Source organism: Lynx canadensis, chromosome C2 (assembly GCF_007474595.2).
Source record: "Lynx canadensis isolate LIC74 chromosome C2, mLynCan4.pri.v2, whole genome shotgun sequence".
Lineage (NCBI taxonomy): Eukaryota > Metazoa > Chordata > Mammalia > Carnivora > Felidae > Lynx > Lynx canadensis.
The window spans coordinates 70509573-70517837 of record NC_044311.2 but is presented as its reverse complement, the minus strand read 5'-3'; the positions used below and the strand labels follow the sequence as shown (position 1 = coordinate 70517837).

At 42.7% G+C, this 8265-nt stretch overlaps 1 long non-coding RNA gene across 1 annotated transcript; it reads left to right on the top strand.

Annotated features, from left to right (window-relative positions):
• Positions 1 to 4769: 4769 nt before the first annotated feature.
• LOC115523693 lies at positions 4770 to 7850 on the top strand. Its single transcript, XR_003971818.1, has 3 exons — positions 4770 to 5495; positions 6454 to 6571; positions 7112 to 7850. It is a non-coding gene; the product is annotated as an uncharacterized LOC115523693 (long non-coding RNA).
• Positions 7851 to 8265: the final 415 nt, after the last annotated feature.

The following is an 8265-nucleotide window of genomic DNA, read 5'->3' as shown; positions in this document are numbered from 1 at the left end:
CCCTAAAGAAAACATTTTCCAGGTAAAACTAGGAACATAGCAAGATTAGTAATTACTTTACTAGTTCTTCTCAGATATAATATACAGGATTGGATTGTGAAATCAGACTCACAAATCTCATCTAGCATAAAGTTTTACTATTAACTTCAAGGGTACGGGCAATCAAGAGGCACAGAGGGGAGCAAGGGAGAGCCTGGGATGTGGGGGGCAGCCAGCCATGTCCTTTCTCCCTGCAGCAAACATGTACCTCTGGTTCAGAATAAGAAGTGAGGTCTCCAAATGAGATTCCTGAGGTTACCTCACGCAGCAAAGGATGTTTAAGCAGTGAAAAATCTCCATTTTATACCCCAAGGTGGAGGAAGTTATGTGAAAATCTGTAGGAAGTCATGTCTTACAAATCCAGAGATTCTGGTTTATTATCATAGATAAATCTTTAGCCAGGGACATCTTTCCAAAGGCATTCTGAATTCAAGTTCTCCTCCTCATAGCATATATTATGAGTGTATCTGCTTGGAGATTCAGTTGACAAGGACATCAGACTGGGTGACATGCCATCTGTTACTTCTTCCAAGAGTGTACCCTAGCAAAACACGTAAATAAATATAAGCCCAGTTGCTATAACTCCTTCCTCCCCATGCCTCGGCCCATTTTTGCAGGAACTTTAACTCCAGTCATTAATCTCTACACCCCAACCAAGCACACACACACACACACACACACATTCTCCAATTTAACCTGACCTTGTCAGTTCTTCACATAGGCTTAGAAACTCAGTTTTGGTTCCTCTGTGGGGTCTACAATTTTTCTTTACTTTTGCCCTGGCTTGCAGCAGTGAGATCTGCTGCAGAACCTTCACAAGTCCAGGGGACCAGCATCAACATCCAGACCAGAGATCTGTACTTAGGGATGCTTGAGGGTACTGGTGCCGTATGAACACACCCCTCCCACTGTCGCTCTGAGGCAGCAATACATTAGTTCACCCTATTGTCTTTCTTGGCCCGGGGTTACTGTGAGTTTATTAACTGTTCTCCTGCTAGTTCAAACCCTTAATGTCTGTCCTACTGCAATCTGTCTTCCACGGCTGCATTCAAATGTTCTTTCTAAAATGCAAATGTGATTGTGCCTTTCTCATGATAAGAAACTTTCAATGGCTCCCCAGTGCCGTCAGCATAAAAACCCAAGCTTCTTAGTCTGTATGACATATTCAGAGTCTGATCATTAAGTACTTGTCCTATTTGACTGTTTTCCACTCAACTTAGATAACCTAGATAATTCAGTTTTAGCTCAGCTCTCCCTCATTTTTGGATTCTGTGCCATTATAATTGCTGCTCAGTCTGCATGGGATGGTCTCCCTACACACACACACACACACACACACACACACACACACACACACACTTTTTTTTTTTTTTTTTTTAAATCCAGGCTAGCCTTTTTTTATTCTGTTTGGTTTGGTTCAGGTATCACCTACTCTGGAAATTTTTTCTGGCCCCAGTATTCTAGAGTGGATATTCTTCTAGCAAGAAGAGCAAAATGATATAAACTGTTGTTACCTTTGTTGGGTCTCTTGTCTCTCTTACTATCCTTTGAGAAAGCATTCGGTCTTCTATTTCAGTTTTGGGATACAGAAAGAAAATGAAGATGGATGCAATGAAGAGCACAGACGGGAGATTTATGTCAAAGGGGTGTGACGCCTTTACCTCAGACTGAAGGGAGAGGTGTGCTATAGAGAGATTTCTGGGAATCCAGAAGGACGCGTGAGGTGGTGCCTCAAACCTGATGCTCATTGGAAGGTGGTTGAGCTTTTTGAGCATGAGTGCTGGGATGACAACTTGAAGAGTAAGTTTGGAGGATGCACTGAGACTGGGATAGGCTGCGGGCCAAAGATAAATAAAAGGGTGAGAGAAGGAGGAAATCCCCCAAGGCAGGCTGTAAGTGGTAACTCTATGGGGCAGCCTGGGAGCTGAGTGAAGGAAACTCAGCTGACTGTGAAGAAGCAGGTGACAGATCCTGGGACTGAAACAGCACAGGGATTTGTAAAGTTTGCATGAAGAAAGGCCAAAGGGCTGAGGGAGTTGAGATTTGCAAGAGAATGACTGAAATCATGGTCTAAGAGTTTAGCCCGGAGAAAAAAGGATACGAAGTCAAGAGTAGGCTGAGAAATTGTGAGAAAAGTATAGACTCACTCTACATCCTTAGCTTTTATTGTGGTTAAACAAAATAAACTCTCATTGCCAACTAGAGTCATAAGATTCCTCAACTGTGCTGTTCACAGCCGTGTCATAGATCTACTTTGAATTTTAAGAAAATGTTTGCAGTGAAGGGATTAACAAGACTTTTATTCCATGAATGGGAATATAGGGGGAGCTGGACCTAAAATTAATTGTCACTAAGAAAACTGATAACACCCAGATAGCTAAAAGAACAACTAGATTTTAAAGATGTTATCTGGAACAGAGAGATAAGAAAATGATAAAGCTTTCTCCTCTTCAGAATTACCTTCTTTGATTTCAAATATTTTTGGTTCTCTTGTCTCTTGGGCTAATTGTCATTATAGACAAGGGCTCTCGCTGCTAAGTTGCTTGCCCAACACACTGTGTAGCAAAAGATTAAAAGGTAATTGGATCAAAAATTTCACAGGAAAAACACACTGAGATGAAATATCTCTCTGTTAGGCCTATCCCCGGGAGGAGCACTAGGATTAAGTGAGCCACAAATAGTACATGACGACCTCACCAAATGCCGCATTACTGAGCCTGAGTAATATGGTTATATAATAAGAAGAAGCTGCTTTACTCGTGATGAAAGAAAAAAAAAAAAGAGCTGTTCACACTCTCCCATTTCATATGCCAGACAATCTGGAGTTGTTTTGATCCTCATAAATAGGGTTGATTTTAATGTGGTCATCAGAGCCTTTTTGGGATCTTTATAGGCCTGAGGCATTCTTACTGTTGGAGACAGCCCCCCACCTATCCCACATTATAATAAGTAAATTAGAATGCACCGAGGTGTTAGATCAATTCTAATTTGCATATTTATTTCTGTAATTATTGCAGTTATTTTGTTCATATATTTTACTACAGTTTAATTAAAATACATATTGCATTTAGTTTTGCAATGTTCTTTTATTTTGCAGCTGGTAATATTTTTCCAGATGTCTGTCAGACATTGTGTTGGCCTTTATAAAATTCATCAATTATAGGCACTATGCCTGATGATACCTCTGGATGAGTGGTCTTGTGCATAGGGAGAGAAGTTGGACTCTCTGAGGAGATATGTAAGATGAAGTCAAGGTCGCTGAGAATGAGTTCAAGTCCAAGCTTTGCATCTAACCTATTTGACTCAGGCAGGACCTTTTGTCTCCTTCTCATTCACAGTGCCAGCACCAATGCTGTTTTTCTCTGCTTTTAGTAGAAACAGATAAATAATTGGGCAAATACAATAAAGTGATAACACTTATGAAAGACTTATTACAGGTTGCTATGGGAACAAATAGAAAGGGCAGAAAGTTCAAGGAAGTCATTTTTTTTCCTTAGTGAAAATATAGATAATACTCATGCTGCAGCATTAATTTTTTTTTTTACAGGCTTTATATGGAGGATCAAATAACATCAGAAAACTTTCATACTTTAGGATACAGCAGAAACACCACAGAATTGGAATCAGAAAATTGGGTTTTAAATTCCAATTTGTTCCTCTGAACAATCTGGGAAAACTGCTTAGCCTATCTGGACCTCAGTCTCTACTTCTGTAAAAGAGCATATGCTGAGTTGAATAGCGTTCCCCTCCAAATTCACATTCTATCCAGAACCTGTGGATGTGACCTTATTTAGAAATGATGTGTTTGCAGATGCAATCAAGTTAAGATGAGATCATACTGTATTAGAGTGGACACTTGTCCAAGAACTGGTGTCCTTATAGGATGAGGGACATTTGGAAACAAACATACAGGAATGTCAAGTATTGCCAGCAACCACCAGAAGCTAGAAGAGGTAAGGAAGGATCCTCCCCTTGAGCCCTTGGAGGGAGTATGGCCATGCTGACACCTTCATTTCAGACTTCTAACCTCCAGAATGGTGAGAGCATACATTTTTGTTGTTTGAGGACACCCAATCTGGGCCAATTTATTTTGGCAGCCCTAGGAAATTGATACAGGGGGTAATAACAGCACTTATGTACCTCACAGTGGTGTTATGCCAGGTCTAGTGAGGGTCTGACCTTGTGGGGTGAGAGTTAAAAGGGGTGCAGCCACTAGAATCCAACCTCCATGATATTCACTTTGGAGCAACCACACCCCATTAGGACACCTCTGTCTGCCTTGTTCACTGTATGTCAATCCTCTCACTGCCAGTTTCTTCTACCAGCTTCCAATCACCATGCTATTTGTTGACTCTTCATTTATAACTTTATTTTCTAGCTTAATATTGCATAGCCTAAAATCAGTGGTTTGATTTTTATGAATTTGCCATTAGCATCTCTGCTTCCACCTTTCTGCATTGTCCCAGTGGGCTAGGAAAGACATCCTGGAGGAGACTGTAAAGACAAAAAGCACAAATGATACTACAGCACTTCATAGATGGTAGTTATTTGGATAAAAAATTACCAGTATCCAAAGTGGATAAGGAAGTAATGTGCACCCATGTGGGGACACAGTACAGAAGGCACTGGCTTGGATTCTGGTCCCAACACCGCAGCTGGCTAACATGGCCATGTTATATAACCAACTGGTGCCTGAACATCCGAGTCTGTAAAATACGGGGCGGAGGCGGGAGGCAGAGTGGAGTGTATGAAGGTCCCCTCTAACTCCAGTATCTCTTGAACTCTGCTTAAGCTGAATTTTTAGAGGGATACTTTATGCAAGCATTCATAGAACTCTGAAACACACACACACACACACACACATACATATGTTTTCCTTCATGAGGGAGTCCTTTAATAGACATGGGAAGGACAGGGTCATGACTTGGTCCTGAGCCAAGGGATGTAGTGGCTCCTCCTCCCCAACGCTGCATGACTCTGGTAAAAGTTGACATGGGAGAGGTGGTTTAAAAACAAACATGGTGAGACTAAGTTTTCACTTTCATGAAAAAAAGGGGAACCCGGGAGGATTTGTACACAGAACAGAGTCTAAGCACCTATTCCCATAAGGCTGAAGCTTGCTACATTCTGCACTGGACACTCTCTCCCCAAACTGTATGCATCCAAGTAAGACAAGAGCCTGGCTAGTCCCTGGCTGCACATGAGGGACTGATGACTCTATAGCTCTTAGTGTTTTTACACTATGCATATTGTTGTGCTTTAGAACTCCCTACCCTGCAGCCTCAACCTGAAGCATCAGGTGAGAAGCCCTCTTCTACTTCAAGCTCAGACCCAGGAGACAGCAGCCCTACTCCTTGCTGGCTCTGTAAACTGAGGGGTCATCAAAAGAGACAGGTCAATGCTGGACAAGATGCAGCCAGTGGGAGAAGGCAGGGTTGGAAGGACCAGGGTGAAAGGTAAGGCCAAGGGTAGCAAGGGTGTATGGACTGGGAAGGTTGGGGACTGGGCAAAACTGGGCTCAGATTAGGGGGCAAGATGTGGATGGGGGCAGGATTGAGCATGTCCTCAAAAGCCATGCTGTAGCAGCAAGCTGGGCAGGGGTGAGGTGCTCAGGGCTCCATTCTACCCAGGGCAGCTGCCTCGAGCTTCAGGTGGCTGGGGCAGGCCCTGACTCCAGATGTGTGTGGGGAGAGGCAGGAGGGAGTCACTAGTGTCAGATGGGGCTGGGCTGGGGGGGGGCAGGGCATGGTGACATCCGTGGGCATGTCCCTGTGGGCCAGGTGGGATCAACAGGATCAGTTGTTTTGGAAGAGAGAAAGCAGGTCATCATTACTGTTTGGGGAGGTCAGGTGAACCGAGGTAGGACAGCTGGATAGAACTGTCTTAAATGTTCCCCTTCATTAATCTAAAATTAGTTTTCAGGTGACTTAGCAAAGCTATGATTAAGAACCAGAACTTTTGGGGCGCCTGGGTGGCTCAGTTGGTTAAGTGTCAGACTTCAGCTGAGGTCATGATCTCATGGTTCATGGTTTGAGCCCAGCATCAGGCTCTGCTGACAGCTCAGAGCCTAGGGCCTCCTTTGGATTCTGTCTCTCTCTCTCCCTCTCTCTCTCAAAAATAAACATTACAATATATTTAAAAAGAACCAGAACCTTGAAGTTATAAAATTAAAAGTTTGAGTCCCAGCTTCTCTCCTTACAGCTGCATGATGCCAGTAAATGTGCAGTTCTAAACCACGGCCCCCAAATTCATTGACATTTCTCTCAGCATCTGGTAGGTCTTTGTCTCCTTTATCTTGAATCTAGACTCTGTGACCAAGATAATACTATGCAAGTGGTACTGTGTCAGTTTCCAGGCTCAGGCTTTTAAAACTAGCAACTTCCACTTCTTGTCTCTTGGGGTGCCCACTCTTAGGACACAGCTGCCAAGATCCAAGAAAGTCAAATAGCTTCATGGAGAACACATATGGGCATTCCAGCCAAGAGCCATACCTGAATATCTAAGTGACTGGCAGCATCAGCCACCAGACTGTGTAAGTGTGTGGACCTTTGGATGATTCTAGTCCCCAGCCATCATGTCCTCCCAACCTATGCATCAACCCAGCTTAGAACAAAGATGGGTTATCCCAACCACATGGTGCCCAAGTGGCAGATATTTGAACAAATTAAATAATTGTTGTGTTTTAAGCCACTGAGTTTAGGTTGGTTTGTTACATAGCAACATATATTTCACCTAGTAAGTTACTTTATCTCTTTAATCTGTTTTCTTACCCATAAAATGAGAGAAAAACATCCTCATGGTGGTGTTATGAAGGATAAATGAAATAACATATTCAAAGCAAGAACCCCATATCTTTGAGACTCAGTTGATAGTAGTCACCATCGTTACATTGATATTTTTATTATTTTAATGGGCTGAAATCATGGGCTTTCAAAAGCCATATTATATTTCTAAGGTAGCCCCAAGACAAGATTATTGATTATTAGATATAATAGCAAAGATATACATACACACACGCGTGTGTGTATGATAGCTAACCTACCTTTTTTTTTTTTTTTTTTTTTTTTTTAAGGATCAAAGAAGGCATCAAACCCTTTGGTACTCAAAGGGAGAAGAGTTTCCCATTTACTTGTCAATTTCAATGGTTGATGAAAGTATCCAGGCCCAGACTGTACAGAGCTGAGAGTGACTCCAGGAGCTCATCATGCAGATTAAATGGACTTCATGAAGAACTTACTGTGGTGTGGTTTGTGATATTGTATTGTATTGTGTTATGGTTTCCTGGTGTAGGAAATATCTGAGACATATCTGATTCTATTTTTCTTGTCCATATTAACCAAAGCCCTTGCAGGAATTCATACCAGGTAGTTCAACTGGCAAGACTTCAGGAAGGGTCTACTTACTGAGGTATAGGAATGATGAAGGGAAAGGACAAAAGATGGTGAGGCGCCCAGAGACAAGTAACAATGGGGAGCCATTGCTGCCCTGTGACTAAGAAGACAAAGGAAACCAGGTTTGCTATGGAAGTTCATTAAGAGCTGGAACTGAGGAGGAGAGGCTGCTGGTAGGAGCTGTAATTATAACGGGAATCAGACACTACCATAGTCCTGGTGGAAAACCCTCTTGGCCTTTGAGTCCCTGCTGGTGCCACCCACTGCCCAGGCATAAACAATCCATTGGGAGGTGGGGGGGGGGTCTAAATGTTGTAGACAATAGGGATCATCACAGAACAGAGTGAATGGATTTGCAAAGGCAACCAGAGAATAACCAGTAGTGATCTCACCCACTGAGGACAGTATTACTTGGCCTTACTACTGTTTCGGTTCTCTGAATGCAACTGGGTGATGGTAGGCTATCCAATAGTGTTACAGAGTCCCCCTCTCCAGTTATTCCTTCTCATAATCCCAAGTGGTGGAGAGATGGGAGGACTGATGGATGGGGTAGGGGACATGAGGGTGGAAGGAGATAGAACAGGAAGAGTATCACATTGGTAGAGAGAAAAATATGCATGTATGTCCTCAATAATTAGTTATAAGCATCCTTTACTCTTTTTTTTTGGGGGGGGGAGGGACTGTCTGGGGCCAACAATCCCAGGGAGAAACATCCAGATGAAAGTTCAATAGAGCAATGAAGAATATGTGACACAGAATTAAGGCCAGACCCTCCAGCATGAGTACAACTCAGGAAGATAGAAAAACCCATTTCAGAACTTGTCAGTCCTGATAA